Below are 19,291 nucleotides of genomic sequence, written 5' to 3'. Positions count from 1 at the left end.
CTAAAGCTGTAAACTCTGAAGGAATTTACAAGCCTCACAGACATCAACAAAGCTGCATATACCATTATTAAAAGCCAGGTATTTCACATCTTTGGGATTTCTGGTATTAAGTTCAAACCATCTTTTCCTTCTTATTTTATAATATATAAAAATATATTCTTTCAGCTATTTAAAGGGTATTTTTTGATTGTCTTAAGAACTAAACTCCTGCTTTTCAAAGACCAAGCAGCCATTTTCTGGGCCAGTTTTCATAGCATGATTTGGAATGGTAGAAGTATTCATCTAGATCATCTAGTCCAACCCCCTGCCATGGTCAAAGACATCTTTCACTCCATCCAGTTTGACTTTGATCACTACACTATTTGAATACTACACTATGGGAAATCCACAATTTCTCTGGGCAGCCTGTTCAATATCCCACCACCCTCACTATAAAAAATTTCCCCCTTATGTCCAGCCTAACTCTACAGTTTAAAAATATTGCTCCTTGTTCTTTTACTACAGTTATAGCAAAAATCCTTTCTTCTTCCTTCTTAAAAGCACACTTGAAGTATTGAGTGACCACAATAAGGTCTTGACAGGGCTTTCTCTTCTCCATATTGAACAATGAACACTGTCTCAGCCTATCCTCAGAGGAGAGGTGTTCCAGCTCTGTGATCATCTCTGTGACCCTCCGCTGGACTTGCTCTAATAGGTCCATGCCTTTCTTGTGCTGGGTACCTCAGAGCTGGATGCAGTACTACAGATCAGGTCTTATGAGAGAAGTGTAGAGCTGAAGAATCACTTCTCTCAACCTCTGGAGCATGCTTCTTTTGATGTGTGGATATGATTTTCTTTCTGGACTGGAAACACACAGTACTGGGTCACCTCCAATCTTTTATTCTTCAGTAGGCCCAAATCCTTCTCTGCAGGTGTCTTCTTAATTAATTAATCCTCCAGTGTGTACTGATACTGGGAATTCCTCCAACTCAGGTGCAGGACATTGAGCTTGATCCTGTAGAATTTCATGAGTTTCACATGGCCCTGTAGAAGCAGCAGCCTGGGGCAGCCATCCTGGCCTTAACGAAAGTCCTGTGTAGAAGAGCAACTTGTCACACTTAACTTTGATAAAGAACTTCTGTTCTCTTGAGAAAGATTTATACCAGAGGAATGACCTCAGCCATAAACACGATGGGTGAATGTTTCTCTTTTACCTCCTGGAATGCTGGGAGGTGGTCTGTTTGAGTGAATCGCTGAGAAAGAGCAGAAAAGTCTGCCCTGCTAGATGTTTGCCGGTGTGGCTGTTTTGTCTTCCTTTTGCTCATTCCCAAGACTTTCTTTAAACTTTTCCATAGCAGAACCATTTCACTACTAGAGTGTGTAATAGAGACGGATCCTGCTAGAAAAAGCAGTGTTCTCTCTTTTTTTTCCAAGATACTGCAGGCCCTATAGTGTGTCAAGGTCACTCTGGATGACATCCATTCCCTCTATAGATGCAACTGCACCATACAGCTTGGTGTGATCTGCAGATTTACTTAGAAGGCACTATGTAACAATAAAAATATTGAATAATGTTGGTGCCAATGCAGACCCTTGAGGTGTACAAAGTTGACCCCGGTTGAGTGCAAGGTGCCCACCAAGGCTGTTCTATCACATCCCCTCAGCAGGACAGGAGAGAGGCAATATAAGGAAAGGCTTGTGAGTGGAGATAAGGACAGTGAAAGATCACTCACCAGTTACCATCATCACTGCCATTGGTTTCTGATAGAAATGTGTCAACGCAGCACATCATGTGGCCTGAAAATAAAATGGCATATCTGGGAACAGATTGCAGATGCCTGCCATCCTTTAGAAGTGCTTCTGATTTACATACATAAATATTTTATATTGCAATACAGTTCTGAAACTCTCCAAATATTTTGATGTTACTTTTCCCTTAAAGAAGTTGAAGTGGATCTGCCCAGAGGGCTGACAAGGGGCCTACCAGAATGCAGCATAAGGTCTGGGAATAAAATGTGAAGAAAATTATTTTAACCTCTAACTTCTAAAAGAAGTTGATAATGGCATAGGGAGGTTTTCCTGAAGAAGATAACAACAACCCCCCCCTCCACCCCCCCTTTTCTTCCATAAAATGAAAGGTCAAAAGTGAAAGGGTTATTTTCTGTAATCAGATATTTTTTTTCTCTTCACAGAGAAATTAATACAATTTTCTAGTAGAGTCACAACCAGGTTGCAAAATTTCAAGCTACTAAGGGATCACAGCTAGGCTAGTAAATACTTGTAAGCTTTAGTTTGGTAGGTAGGCTGTTTCTTCACCTCTTTATTGTTTGGTTTCTTCTATTAGTATGTACATAAAGACAAAATATTAATATTTAATGTGTTCTCTATATTAAACTTACTTCCTTTATTAAGACAAAATGTTCACAGAATCACATACCTCAATACAATCAGTATGATTCTTCTGATTTACTGTTATTCTTCTGTTTCATGACTAAAATACTTTTCCTTAAAATCTATGAATTAAATCATCATTAAAACTGAGGATGTAAGAAAAACAAAAAAATCAGTGAAGACAGCATTCTTTCAAAAACTTTGTTCTAAACAATATAAAAATAGCAAAGATCTTGAATCAATTTAATATTTTAGAGGAGAATAAAAAGAGGCAGATGCTCACAAGAAAACAAAATTACAAAAAACAAGTTGAAAATGAGGAAGTGTTTGCAGTTACAGTCTGGTGCTGGACATAAAAACACTGTTCTTCCTCTATTTCTAGTAATTATAGCTATTGTGACATGCTGAAAAATAATACACAATTTACTTTTTGTAATGTGCATACACACAAACATATTTTTTCAGATATGGATCTTGTACTCTGTATCTCACAAGAAAACTTTAATATATGCCTCACAAAACTATCTCGATGTTTGTAAAGTGAGCTTAAATCCTTTGATGAAAAATCATAGTTGGCTGAAAGGTATAAATTTGTATCTGGAAGGAGATTACCTCATTAAGTGTTGTATTATCAAATTAATGCATATTGAGGATAATTAAAAATATTATAAAGATATTTCCCATAGATTATGTAGAAGGAATTTTACTAAGTTTTGATAATTTTAATTGTGCTTGTCTGCACTAGAATAAGTGCCATGAACATACGCCATGAAATTATGTTTTCCTGTGTTAGAATTTTCCTATCTAGCCTCAGACAAAAATGTGTCTGGATTACAAATTTTTCTAAGGTAAGAATTCAAGGATCATCTTACAACATAATTTACACTCCATTACATTTTTTTTTGTTATTTTTAACAGCTATCGATCTACTTAGACTATGTCAAAGTTCTGCAAAAACTGAAAGATTCAGCTTGTAATGAGGTGTTGAGTGTCTAATTCATGCTGCCTTTTGCTCCTATATGTAATGTTTTCCTTTCGTCACTTTTTTGACTTTCAGTTTATACATTTCAAACATTTTGTGCCTAATATTAGCCATTGGGTAAGACTACAGGACTAGAGCAGATTAATGTCAAATTTTTGGTGTTTCTCTAATGGTCTAATGATCTTCTTGTCTGCTCATTAGTAAACTAATGTCAACTAATCAAATCCTAAAACAATACCTCTTAATAATTTCAAGACATTGATTGAGACAATAATCTCTGGTATCCACTCCATCCCTCTAATCTTTCGTGAGAGACATGTTAGGTGACCATCCTTTGGAACTTGCTATGCAATTTCCTTCTTGGATAAAAGGATGAAACCTGTGAATTAGTGACCCTTCCAGCAAGAAAGATCTTTTTAATTTCCTGGGAACAGACATGTTCTATTTGTTATATGTCAGAAAAACTCATCTGTTTTATCAAAATCTTAATTACTTAGAATATCAGCTTAAGAAAACTGATGAACTTTGAGTTTTAATAAACTTTTTTGTCTGTATTTTTTTAAAAATAGCACACCCCTTTGTTTTCGGTTTTGATACAGACTGATAAAAATACTTCATATACACTTCTATTACACGGAAAAATCAGATTCACTTGAATCATCAGACTAGCACAACCCTATTTTTCAGCAAGTTTCAGAAATCTATCCTAAATTTTGTAAACATATCAACCTTCACTCAGTTACTTGAATAGAAGCATATCAATAATGTGTCAGTTCAGAAAATCCAAAATGGCACGTCCTTTACAAAGTCTAAGAAGTGTCTGTGCTACAATAAGCAATCTGTCTAATCAGTGTACATGTTCACACAGCTCCATGTTTGTCTACTACAATAAAGTTTCACGTTTTCCAGCATGCATTACTGAATACATAACTGCATGATTTTGTCAAAATGGATTGAGAATCAACTTCTTATTTTTCCAGAGTCTCATAAACTAAATTATCAATTTTTTAAAAAAGGAGATAATTAGAAGTATGCAACCCAGTCTAACAATATAATAATTATGTTTGTGTATTTGGGGTAGAATATTTTTATTTTCTTTTATTTGAAAATAAATATCCAATAACATGAGATCTTTGCAATGGATGGGAAGTGTCAGGATTAGATTATCCTCTTTTAAGTTGTCATCATCCCTACAGTGACCCAGATATGTCATTTTCTGAGTATCTAAACACAGGGCTGAGCTGTGAACCTTCCAAGGAACAATTCTCTTCCAAGCTTCAGATTTAAAATTGTCGTCAGCAGTTTTTAGAACTGTGTACCTTGACAAAACTAGATACATAAGGAAGAACATATTTTAAAAAAGAGTAAGTTTATGAAATAAAATACATAAGAAAGAAAATTTTAGATTTTTTTTTAAGGAAAACTGTCATTTTAAAAAGCAGGTTAAATTGATTTCTGCAACTGATAAAATAATTGGAAAAAAATTAAATAAATCTTAATCACTTCTCTTTGAGTAGCACATGGTCCACATTATTTCTAGTGAAATAAGGCTTTTTCTCCTGCATAGAATAGCCTAATAATCACTTATACCTGACATACTTGCCCCCAATCATCTGTTGAGTCATGGAACATAAATTGAGAATATTGGTCATTATTTTCTCATGATTATTTGATTAGGAGTAAGAGTTTCTCTTTTTTTAACCAGAACTTACATGACATATATTGAATAGAGAAGATCCAAAAAATGTCTCCAATTTAACAGAGTTGAAATTGGGTGTAGAAGATGAAGAGGAAAAAGATGCTCAATGTGGTACACAGATCTTAATTAAATGCATCAACCTTTATATTTCACCTGTTATCCCAAATTATGATTATTTTGTCCAGTCTCAATATACAGTTTTTCACTGTAGAAGTTCCAAAGATTTTTATAAATTTCACAGATTTTTCTTCGGTTATCTGATGGAAACTACTCTCAACAAAATCTTAGATACTGCAAATTTCAGCACAACACAGTATAATCAAAATCATTTCTCTTCATAATTGTTTTGCTCAAAACCACATTCTTATTCTCATTGCATTTCAATGCAGCTTGTGCTGAAAATAACTAGTGTCACACAGAGGTCAATACGTCTTTCATACTAGATTATAATTAAATTTTATAAAATATTAATACCCAAAGCTGAGAGAAAAACATTTATAGTCCATTTTGTGCTTTCAAAAATTAAGAATTTCTACATAAATTATGATTCTGTTTCACTCAAGAGCTCACTTTGATCTCCAAGTTACAAGACCAGAAAAAGAGTTGAAGACTTTTAGCTAGGAGAATAATTTAAAACACATGTATATATACACAGAGAGAGAGCAGTTTATACTTAGAAATAAAAAAGTGCAAACCCCAAAAATCTTTCATTGGCTTTGAAGAAAATCTCAAACTCCTCTATCCTTCACCTAGCATCCTTATTCTTAATATCATTTTATTACTACAGGTGTGGTGTGTTGACCCTGGCTGGACCCCAGGTGCTAATGAAAGCTGCTCTATCAATTCCCTACTCAGCTGGACACAGAACAAAAAATATATAGAAAAGCTCATGAGTTGAGACAAGGGCAGGTAGAGGTCACTCACCAGTGACCATCATGGGCAAAACAGACTCATCTTGGGGAAATCAACTGAAATTATTACAAATCAAATCAGAGAAGTATAATGAGAAATACTACCAAACCTTAAACACCTTTCCCCACCCCCTATCCCCTCCCCTGCCTTCTTCCTGGGATTAATTTTACTTTGAATTTTCTCTATCTCCTCCCTAAGAGCAGTGAAGGGGGTGTGGAAAAAGGGTTTTGGTCAGTTCATCATACACAGCTGTTTCTGCCACTCCTGCTTCCTCAGGAGGATGATTCCTCGCACTCTCCCCTGATCCAGTGTGGGGTCACTCCCATGGGAGACAGTCTTCCACAAACTTCTCCAGCATGGGCCCTTCCCACAGGCTGCAGTCCTTCACAAACTCATTATGGGTCCCTTCCATAGTCAGTGGTCCTTCAGGAACAGAGTGCGGATCCAGTGTGGATCCTCCACGGGGTCACAGGTTCTGCCAGCAAATCAGCTCCAGCGTGGGCTTTCCATTGGGTCTTTGCCATGGGCTGCCAGGGCTGGAAGACCTCCTCCTCCTCCTTCTTCACTGACCCCAGAGTCAACAGAAGTGGGCAATTTACACACAATCCGCCCCTTGTCCCTTCAGAATTACAACAACAGTAATCCCCACCATGTCTCTACTTCCCATCAAGAAGGTGATGTCCAGTCACTCACTGGGAAATAAGGCCTCAATACATTCAGCATTTGGTCTGGGCTAAAAATACTGAAATAATGAAAATCTCAATCCCAGTCAGACCAAATGCACAGCATGATAAAAGTTAGCCCATGTTTTAAAGCTGAAATTACAAAATCAAATATCTCAAATATGTTATTTACAAAGGCAGAAAGCAGCAAAAAAAATTTTTTAAACATTAATAAGCTAAGATTTGACATGTTATCAATATACCAAAAATAATGAAATCCTTTCCAGAATGTCCTTAGGTAAAATTCTCTTTTGTTTTTATATGGTTTCTTTTGGGGTTTTCTTAATAGTATGGGAAAGTCACTTTAACATATTGCTTTAGCATCTCCAGAAAATCTAATCAAAATCTAATAAAAGTTATTATGAAGTTTATTTAACACTGTAATTTTTCAGATTATAAAAATAAACCTGCTGTGTAGCTTCCCTTCAATGTATATTTGATATAAGTAAAATCTTGTTCCAATCATTAAGAAGTGTCTACTTTGTGAGACAAAAGCACATTAGGAATGAGGTGATAAACAAGATTCGAACAGTCGTCGAATGGTCTGGGTTAGAAGGTACCTTAAAGATCATCTAGTTCCAACCTCTCTGCCACGAGCTGGGATGCCATCCACTAGATGAGCTTACAGATGCAAGCTGCCCTTGAACTCTTCCATGGATGGAACATTCATAGTTTCTCTGGGAAAGCTGCTTGAGTGTCCCACCATAGGGAAGAATTTTGCTTTTTACCTCATGCAAAGCTGTCCCCTTTCAGCTTAAAGTCAATACCCCTTGTCCTATCAGAAGCATGGTCTTGCAAGAAATCCCTCTTCTTATAGGAACTCTTCAGATATTGGAAGGTCCTCTAAGTTCTCCCCTGGGCCTTTTTTTCTCCAGGCTGAACACCGTCAACTCTCTGCCTGTCTTCACCAGAGATGTGCTCCAACCCTGTGATCATCTTCATGGCTTTTCTCTGGACTTGCTCCAAGAGGTCTGTGTCTTTCTTGTGTTGCAGACCCCAGGGCAGGATTCGGTACTCAAGGTGGGGTCTCACAAGAGTGGAAGAGTGGGGGAGAGTGCCCTCCCTCTGGCCACACTGCTTTAGATGCAGCCCAGGATTTGATTTGCTTTACTGGCTACGAGTGCACATTGCTGGGCCATGTTGAGCTTCTTGTCAACCAACACCAGCAAGTCCTTCCAAAATCTAGTTCTGCCAGGCCAGTGTTAATTTCCTACACGGCTAACTCAGAAGTCTGTTCACTGTCTCTGATCAACCAGCATGGAGAGACAGGGCAAATACTTGAATATTCTGAGACACAGATAGGCAAGTCTAGCCTGACTTGCTGTCTGAGTACCAACATCTGTAGCAGAGATGATAGTGAAGAGGCAGTAGGATCTCTGATGAAAGATCAGGAGCTATGCAAATAGACTTAATGAATCATGGGATGCTGCCTTTAAAAATGTTGGGAGACACTGTGGATAAGATGCAAATTAAAGGACAGCCCAAATGGAACTTACACAAATTTAAATTACAGTAAACTGTAATTTTAACATAAGCTAATTGCATAAAACTTGAGTTGCTTGAATGCAGATTTTTTTAGTGCATACAGCACTCATACAGGAAGCAAAACGCAACCTCCAAATTGGCTAAAGGAATTTGATGCATTTGTTGTGATTTCAAACAAGGCTGTAATTTATTTTGGGAGGAGAATTATGTTTATTATTTTTATTGAAGCTCTGTATATGAATACAAGAATATTCTGGCCAGGAGGAGAGCAAGAAAGATGAAACAGGACCAAAAATATGTTGCCATATAATAGTGAAAAATCCATTTATGTGCAAAACACCAGGGTGTGGGGGCAAAAACAGTGGAGGGGCACCACAAAGAATCCTCAACAGCATATCCTATCTCTTTTTGCTTATATTTGAATCTCTGTACAACTGTGAAAATGTGAACATATGAAATAATAAAAATTTGAAATCTTACAAAATTATCTTGCTCATACAATTTTTTTCCAAGCTAGTTTTATTCAACTTTAACTCAGATGTCTCTGTGTAGTAAGTACTCTGATATATGTATTTTTTGCTAAGAACAGAGGGCTTTTGTCTATGAGTCTGTGAGTTCCAGGGCTGGGAACTTGAACTCTTATTCTAGTAGTTCTTGCCATTGACCATTTAACAAACCTTATAAGGGCTAAAATTCAATGAAAAATTTCTCTTTTGAAAATTACATTTGCAGACAATATCTATGTCAATCAATGTTTTGAGGGTCCTCTCTTTGTTAATATGGAAGTTAAGCTTGCCGTGTCATCATTGTTGGCAATGCCTGCTTCCAGTGTAAGCATATCAGTTGTTATGAACAATGTTCATCACTTCTTCCAGCCTCACTGTATGGCCGGATTTGATCTATGTACAACACCCAGAGATTAGATCAGCTGATGCTAATAGTGCCAAGATCATGTGTTTGGTCCCTGTCTGGACCATATACTTAAGAGTTGAACTAGATAATCTTTGTGAGTTCCTTCCAACTCAGAATATTCTGTGATCTGTGACAGAGAAAAAAACTCAGAATGTCCATCTGGGGAAGGATGGCATAAAACAGAGAAGAAATGAAACCATACTTAATGTCTGTAAAATATTTCAGATTAAATTTACATTCTCTGCTGTAGTAATGAAGATAATTAATAATGATTACACTGCCTCAGGATGTTTCTGTCTGATATTTCATGCTGTTTGTTTTAAGGATTTGAATTATATTTGGATTCAATGAATCCATTTACTGTATTATTTAGTATTACTTCAATGCAGAATTTTCCATGAGCCCATAGTGATTAACCATACCTGCATTTATCAATTTCCATTCTCTTTTAGAGAAAAAATTATGACTGTTACCAAAAGTAGCACTAAAAAGAAGAAACTAGTCTCATAAATTGTCTGTCTTATAAAGTTGAATTATTTTAGGTTGATAAAAATGGTGTCAAAGTTAATACAAAAATTTTGGGAGCATCTCAGTAAAGTTGAACTTCAGTAACTGATTTTTTTTTTTTTCCCTATCTGTTAATTATGCAAGTATTTCCTTCTCGTAGGGCTTTTCCCATGACATTCTACAGCTGCATCATGTCTAACTAGAAATAATTACTGAGACAAGAAAATTGCACTGAAACCTGAGTTGGAAATGAGATGACTGCAAATATGGTCACACTTGGATTTTTACTCATTGGTTATAAAACTGAAATGTTTTGAGGAAGATTTGAAGAGAAACTGGAAGAAACTTTCAGCAGAAGCTGAAAACTCAGCTGTGGGAAAGATCAAAATGCCAAATATCACAATATAATCTTGTTTTTGCCTACCAGAAACGAACTTGGTATTAGTAAGGGACATATCCAACCCTAAAATTTGGGCTTGATAAATACACATGCAAATATTCCTCTAAGCATATGCATGTGCCTACACAGAGAGAACCATGCAGATTTTTGGGGCAGGAATATTTGGATCACTTACCAGAACATGGGAAGTGGAATATCAGAGATTATTCTCATGGGACAAGAAGAGTTAGTAATTCTTCCTGACCATAAGGGTTCAAGGGCAAAATCCTAATCTCGTGAAATCTTAAATTCCCATTTCTCTGTTCATTACACAAAAGCACACATATTGTTTGAACCATATACTCTGAAACAGGTGCTCAACTGCACGACAAATAGGCTTCTACAACATAAAATTAGAATATGGAAAAAGGACAATATTTAATGTCTTCAGGAATTAACTGCTGGACTCATTTGCAGTATAAATAATTTCCTGTGATTCTGCTCATCTGATGTTTCCCTATCCACTATAAATTAAGACTCAACAAACTTCAATGCTTAGGAATATGACTACCCTCTGTCATTGACCCTGTTTTCATTCCACTTCTGTTCATGAGAAAAAAGCAAAATGAGGCACTCACTCTCTGGGTCAATACTCACCCAGTGCTTTTTCCACTGAAAGCAATATACAAATTTCCTTGGGCATTCAAAAATGCATATGACCTCTATAAAATAAGCAGTACAGTTACCTAATGTTAATTAGGAACCTTCTCAATTCAGCTGCAGAATTTATACTGTATTGCACCTTGGGAAACATTTATTATTTCTCATCCAAAAGGCACAAATGCCTATTTTTTTGTAAATATTGAACAAATTGCATAAAGACTGAGAATACACTTTACACACTATTGAATAATGAAGAAAGCCTAGCTTTTAGTATATAGCAACTTCATAAGAAGGACAAAAGAATCGGTCTTTTGTGAGAAAGTGCTCTTATAGTGTATGTTTTTTACTGGTGCTTCTCGCAGTTAAGCAAGTACAGTACACTCCTAAATGATATGTGAAGGGGCAACACCTGATTACATTGCCCACAGCTAAAGACTGAGGAACCAATTTTTAATCCCAATGGTTTATGACATCATAACTCAGGAATTCCTGTGTTCCAATATTATACTACAACCTTAGATAAAATCAAATGTAGTTTAGGAAACATATCATACATTTTTTACAATATGATTAAAATAATGCACTTCTGGCTTGACAGAAAAACACATCTGGACTAAATACACCAAAACTAGACACCCAGAGTACAGCTTTACATTATCATTTTTCCTTTGCATAGTAGATAATTTAGTGGTAACAAAATATCAGAATTTTAGTGCTGTTAAAAGTTTAAAAACAGATTGTGCTTCAGTTTTGCAGTCAGGCAAAGATTTGTAATGAATTTCCCTAGGACTTTTAAAAATATATATTTACAATCACAGAAAATTAAACAATACAGGTCCATCTTTGCTCAGCTTTTGGTATCACATTTATTGAGTATCTGATGCCTAGCAAACACTTTTTAGTCTTATTTTGTTTAGGTATATGCCAGTATATCACATGTCTTACTGCATTACTTAATTAACTGGTTTAATTGAGGAACCTGTAGCTGTAAAAAATTCAGTAATTCATGTGTAAGTTCTTTTATAATAGAAAGCTTGGTAAAAAAACAGAAAAAAAAGAAAAGCTAATGTAGTATATATTTTGGATTAGAAGTAGCAGATGTAACTTACACAAGCTGTAAAAAACTCACAGTCCATACTTCATGCTCTAGAAATGGTGTGAATTATTTTCAATTGCTGTACCAACATAAGCTGAAGAACACCTTGGGAATGGGTTAGCATCTGTCACTCACCCTTGTTTTATTTAGAGCTTGGTCTTAAACCAGTCCTAAAATTTATGCTTATCATAAGAACCAACAGTTTTAACTATGTCTTGTAGTGATTCATGAAACGTTTTCTTACTGCTATTCTTTTAAAAATAAAGTGATTTTGAGTTACTGCTTGTTTACTCTGTATCTTTCCTCAAAGTAATTCCTGTATGGATTAGAGATAGGTAAGGCCAGGAAAACATAGTGCTGGATTTAGTCCACTATATTGAATAAATGGACACGTTATATTTGAAAAAACAGAGTACTTCTGATGTAAATTTCTAGACTTGGCACAGGGAATAAGACTGTACGGGCAAGGAGAGAACCACATATTCATCATTCTCATTGAACAGCAGGAAGGGAGTATTTCCCAGGAATAATACCAGCAGCTGCCTGAGATTAAATTGTATGTGGAAAACTAAAACCATGCAGAATGTTAATTGCTTCAAAAATCATGTTTAAAAGAATAATATCAACTTTTTTAAGCTAACCACTCCAGTTAAACTACAATTATTCTTAATATATCAGTTGTGAAAATTTAGGAAACAAATTTATAGGAGGGAAAAAAGGGTTATAATCAGACAGGCTGAGTCTATTTGAAGACATATTTTAATGCATTTTACATTAAGATTTGCTGTGCAAAGACTCTTAAGAAAATCCAGAAAAAGGAATCGTTGCTGCCTGAGCCCCCTTCTCCCCGTAAATTCCAAGTAATTTGATCTTGCATAAGTTTTGCAACAATAAGGAGATGCTTCATCAAATTCAGTTGAGACAAAGGACTAATTCAATAAATTACTCCTTTTTTTTTTTTTTTTTTAATAACTGAAGTTGGACTTGAGCTTGGAGAAAAGGCAATAGTGCATCCAGATTTGATTTTTCAGACCTGCATGTAGCATTATAACATAAGGAGAACTTAAAGAAGCTATATCTATATAAGTAGTGCAATTAAATATACTCTCATAAGTATTACTGAAATGTCATATTTGGAATTATAATGCTAATCAATGTAAAAGTTTACTTTAGAGCAATTTTGCTAAAGTACCAAATCCCATATTTACCTAATCTTCTATTTAAACTTTGCAGAAATAACTAGAATCTACTACTTAATTATTGTTGTGCTATATTTCATCTTAGCTGTTCTATTTTAAAGCCTTAATATTTTCTTAGAAAAATGAAATTGACCTTTTTTAATAAGCTTCTTTTCAAAGATCAAATATATCTGTAATATTTTCCCAATTTCTCTGATTCTGATACCTGTGCTTAAACACATATGAATATCAAATTCTGTTTAAATTTAGGTGGACAAAAAAGCACACCATCTTTCTATAATTTAAAATATGCAGAAAATTTGGCTTATTTATGTTTCTCACAATATGTGCCACCTTATTATTTTAATGGTAGAATATTTTCTGACTGATAATGCCATTCAGTTTAGATATGTTCTATGTAATGTGTAAATCCTTCTTTTCTGATAAGACTATGTTCCTTTATGTATTTCCTTTTGATTCTGGTGGCACAGAAAAATAGATATAATCTTAGATTTTTTTAAAATACTCCCAACTAGTTTATTCTCCTTTTATGTAAAAGTCATCACCTCCAATTATTCATATAAAATATACTTTTGTAGTGAATGAAACAATTCCTTCATAAACTCCACAAGGCATGGAATTTGTGACAGCATACACAATAGTGATATTGTTCCACCACGTATGATCACCTTCACTCACAACCTTGTACCCATCTTGTGGATCCTTTCTGGGTGCTTTAGGGGCAGCTTTCTGGAATAATGCCTTTCTTTCCCAAGGCTGGCAGCAGGAACATGAGGCCAGTTGGATTCTGGGGAGAGTAAAGCAGAAGTTGAAGTGCTGTGTCATGGGTGCCTCTTTAGGGTTTGCTGATGTGTGGATGAGGCAGATGAGCCAGTGTTTGTGAAGAGGTGAAGTGCAAAGTGATCTGGGGTAGCTTTCATCTGTGATGTACTCCTGCTGGTATGTGGGATTGCTGTGACTCATCTGCCCCAACAGACTTTCCCAGAATAGTGATTGACCCATCTGGTCCCAGAAACCCAGAGTACTTTCAAGTCACCTTCTGAAAGATATAAAAATGCAGTGTTCAAGAGGAAAAAAAAAAAAAAAAAAAAAAAAAAAAAAAAAAAAAAAAAAAAAAAATATCCCAAACATTACAAAGTTCCTCCCACCCCTTCCCAAAGAACAGATTTTTTAGCTGCTAGATGAACAAAGCCATGTACAGCAGTTGTGGCAGAGATTTTGAATGCCAGCTAGGAAATTTATTTGACAAAGCTTATTGATTTCTGCAGACAAATCTCTTGAAATACCTTAGTCTCTACAAATCATTCTGTCTCTGGGACTTTCTGCCTTCAGGTTATACTCCCATGCAATCTAAAATCTTATTCCTATTTAGAGTAGGTTCTGCAGCAAAACACATTAATTCAATTTGGAGTTAACAGAGGTACTTTTAAATTCCTTAACTGAATTGCATAATTCCTGATTTATGTCAGTACAATTGAAATTAGAATAAAACTTTAAATAATGAAGTTATAGAGACTATTATCCAGCAGGGAAGCAAGGCAGATATCAAAAAGAGAAAAGTTACAGACGTGATCTACATGGCAACTGTGTGGAAAAATAACCTGCCACTGAGTCTAGATGGTACAGATTGAATTTGGTTGAAAGAGAAACTTTCTCGTGTTCTTGGAAACAGCATTTTCTTTCCTCTCAATCTTGCTCTGGTCCATAAATTTCAGAAGTTTTGTGTTTTCACCTATTCTGAAGGCAGTATGTGCTAAATATAGGTCCACACAATTTCAAATAATTTAAAAGCTTTTTTTTTTTTTAATTGATATTTAAAGTACTATCACTGTCTAAGTTACAGGCTGTCCATTTTCATGTCTTATTATCCATACTGTTATGATTCTACAGTGAATGAAATTAATTGAGAGTAGCAAAGGGAAAAATTATACAGCAATAATGATGCTTGCTGATAATGATGAGTATTAAGCTAAACCATAAGATAGACTCCTTCAAAAGAGTGAAGACTTTTCTTTGTTGTACATATGATATAACTGTGGATTTTAACTTCCATGTCTAAACCTATCTGAGTGGAACGTGAGGGTATACAACACCAAATACTCTGGACATATGGATTTTCTGCAATTTCCTACTATGCACTGACAAAGCTTGACTGAGGGTAAAGCTGGTAGATTACATGGGACAAACGAATTTTTCTTTGCAAAATGGAAAGATTTGACATTAAAAAGTGTATTTATTTGCCTTTGCCATATTAGTCATAAAAAATGTTTTAATTTTATGGGAAAATCTCTGAATTAGGAATATACTTTTTAAGAGAAGCCAAGTAAGCTCAAAAAATTATATCTTTTAGTGAAAAGTTCTTTAATGGATGTAAGAAGTGCTTCAGGATCTCATCTTTGATTCACTAACACAATTCCTTTGAAGCCTTGTATTGTCCTTCAGAGGCACTAGAAACAGGTTTATTTAAATGCACAAGTACTGAACTGATTCATCATTCAAAGAGAGTCTCAAACTAGATAATATGATATACAAAAACATCATATAAACAAAGTTCTTTTCTACTGATCAGTAGATGGCAAGCTTGCTACACCCAAATTTCAGAAAATGTTCTGCTACCATTTAATATACAACTCTTATGTTTTATTATTATTATTTATAGTATCTAAAAATTAATAATGTTTAATTTGATGATTTGCATAGAAGATGTTCTACAGATGACATAACTTTTAAAGAGTCTGAGGAAAAGTTATAATTAATATTATATGGGCTTAGGTCCCTCAGCTTTTTTATCCTAAATGATTACTTGCTTAAAATTTTTATGATTCTCATTTTTATTTGGAAAAAAGCCCACCTACCTTGTTAATGCTAGGATATTCCTTAGTTTTACATATATTCTGTATTTCAGCCTCTTTTTTTCTATCAGAAACTTTGCTGAAAGCTCTTTATAGGGTTTGCAATACACAGATAAAAATAAGGATTATCTTTAATACTTATCACTGCAAACCACAACATAGCAATTAGGAGTATGTTTGGTTTACTATATATCTTCAATTATTCCTTGATGTTCAGGGCATGTATCTTAACTAATAGCATATTAATTATAGTTTTATAGGCAAAGTTTTTTAGGTAGACTAATGTGCCTAAAGGCAGAAAATAAAGCAAATAAAGTAGATAATATAAATATAAGAGAATGAAAGCAGAATGAAATTCTTAGAGAAATTAATTAACAGCATTAAGGGAGATGCTAGGAAGACTGGGAAATCACAAGTTTTGATTGTCTGGGGTCAAACTGCACATTGAGTTAGTTGTTCCTATGCTCTATGATAGTTCATCTTGTTTTCTGTCTTGAATATTCCAGAATGAGCAATCCAATGAGAAATCTGCATTGACTGTAAGTAATGAAATTGTTCTCTAGTATTAGCAGGGGGTCGTTGCAAGATTGACACTAAAGTTCACTTACACAGCTTTGGGAACAGATTACACATTGCTACTACCTGACCTGTGAACTTCGTGTAGCTCTGCAGGGGGAAAGAAAACTGCTTTTTGAGATTTTTTGTTTGCTTGTTTGGTGTATATATCTGTGTGTGGTGTATGCATGTGTATGTCTATATGTGTTTGGCTGTGCTTGTTTTGTTTGCTTTGTTTTTGCCAGAGGAAATATCTGTAAATATGTAACACAAAAAATTTAAACACAATTGCTTTAAGGTGATTAAAAACCACAATAAAAATCCTGTTAGTTGGAATAGGAGGATAACTTAAATCAGAAAGGCTTCTTAAAGGTATATACAGGGATGAAGAAGGGGAAAAAATATGTTAAATCTGCTGAAACCAGGATAGTAATTCAAGGGGTAAATTTTTACATGGCCATGGAAGGGAAAGCAGGATTTCTGATGGTTTTTTTTTTTTTCAGATTCTACAAAGATATGAAAGTCATCCTTGTGGATTTGCTGCTAGTGGCAACTTAGCCTAAGAATTCTGAACCAAATAATTCTGAAACAAGCTTATTTAAAAGCAATAGATCTGTTTCACAATAGTTTTTTGAAGAAATAAAGACACTTGTTTGCCTTGAAAATATGGATGGATTTTAATATATTACATTGATTCTTTGGCTGAAGTAATCTAAAGCTATTAAGTATATTTTTAAAAATTGATTGCATCCTCACTCTTTCACTAAAAGATGCCTCTGGTAAGTCATCCTTTGTTAATGTGAGCTTAGACCACAGAATCTCCATTTTATTATAGGTACCTCATCAAGCTTCAACCACACATCTGGTCTATGTGGCCAATAAATGGGAAAACACAAAATAATATTTTTCATTATAACATGGAATACTTACACCATAAATTTAGTGAACTGAAAATAGTAAAGCATAAAGAAAACAGAACAATATACATAAACATGTAAGCAAGTTTGAAAATCCATGAAACTTCAACATAATGGAGGATTCACAATGAAATCTCAAAATTATGGTTTAACATGCCTTTAAGAAGATCCACAGTGGGACTGACAGGTTTTTTTCTTTTCTTTTCTTTTCTTTTCTTTTCTTTTCTTTTCTTTTCTTTTCTTTTCTTTTCTTTTCTTTTCTTTTCTTTTCTTTTCTTTTCTTTTCTTTTCTTTTCTTTTCTTTTCTTTTCTTTTCTTTTCTTTTCTTTTTTCTTTTTTTTTTTTTCCAAGAGTACTTTTTCCCAGTGTAGCATAGAATAAATTCCATGGTACTGCACATGTAATGGAGCAACAATCAGCATATCAGACACAAATTGTTACTTCTACTGCAAAGTGGACTCGATGGCCTTTTGTGTCTTGTTACTTTCTACTTACTCTTCACCACTTCATCAGAGTTCTCTCTTCAGGCTTTATTTCACATAAAACAAAGTGAAACAAAAGTTTAAAGACCTTGGTTTTCTCATAATGTGTAGTTCATAGTACAAAATATGCAAAAAAAAAATAAATTAACAGTAATTATTTTATACTATTTTTCCTTATGGAATGAAAACACGTAAAAGTGAAATTCCATAACTGACAAATTCTATACCAGATATACAAACAATTTGTAAATGCCACAAATTTCTCCTGTCAAAGCTTTCTGTTCAATATAAACATTTTATATAAAGGTCATAACAATTATGTTCTGATTTTGAAACATTAAAAAAAACCAACCCACAAACTTTAAAATAACTGGTCTTAGAAGAGAATTATATTAAAAAATTTGTTCACAGACATACACAAATAGATATGGCTTCTAAGATAAAAGTTTTTGTTGTGTAATTTTATGTAGTTTTTTTTCCATACCATAGTATATCTAAGGTCCATTGGGCACAAATCTCTCATTAGTTCATATCTGTTTACCTCCAGTAATTCCAGTGTAGTTTCAGAGTTCATCTGACCCATGCTAACAAATGAAAACTGTGTTGTGTAATGATTAAGCAAGATTGGGAAATGTTTCACAAGATAAATTTAGAAGAAAAAGACATTTTAGGAAATCTTTTTGACTTGTAGTTGTTATAGTAACAACACATTGCCTTTTTTTTTTGCTGTACATTTCTTTACTGTACACTCAGAGCTCTATGTGACAAAACAACTATTTTACAGTCTACAATTTAGTCTCAAGTAAAAGATTTTCCCCCTCTGGGAGAAGAAGATTAGACTGGAGCTTACAGAGCTTCTAAAAGTTTGGGGTCTGTCAGCATTTCTGACTTAATTTCAAGAGTTTATGACCTACTTATAAAACTTCTTTATGGAAGGAAGTTTACCACAGTTGCCTCCTTCTGGAAACATTCTTTAGTGCTTTTAATCAAAAATTTTAAAATCTATTTCACAGCTTAATTTATAAGCAAATTAAAGAACAAAACACTAGAATAGTGACTTCCGATATCGGTTGTGCTAGAAATGAGATGAAAAGCTGATAGAGTGAAGAAGAACATAGCACCAATAAAATGAAGGAATTGATCTAACTGAGCAGTTAAAAGTTGAATAACTTCCTCTGAGCTTCAGAATACTTTCAAATCTTCATGTATATGTTAGAGCACACCAGCCTGTTCTTCTAACAATGTCAAGTGTACCTACTATTGTACTTATGTTATGCTACAAATATTTCAGATTTATTTTCAAAAGCAAATCAGAAATTCAGTTCTCTCACAAATAGTTAGGTTCTTGATTCTCATTCAATTTTTTAGGGGTTTAGTACTAATGTTTACCAATAAACAAAAGGATTCAGATTTTTTACTGGCACCTATGAAAATCTGTGATCTCATCTGGATTGTTCCTTCTGAAATTTTAACCAGATTTTTTTTTTGTTTCACTAACTGTACAGAATTTTTCTGAATCCATTCTAACAGGTTAAAAACCAGTATGTGCTATGTACTAT

This window comes from Zosterops lateralis (assembly GCF_965231275.1).
Source record: "Zosterops lateralis genome assembly, chromosome: 3".
NCBI lineage: Eukaryota > Metazoa > Chordata > Aves > Passeriformes > Zosteropidae > Zosterops > Zosterops lateralis.
The sequence above is the reverse complement of the archived record's forward strand: the minus strand, read 5'-3'. Positions refer to the sequence as shown.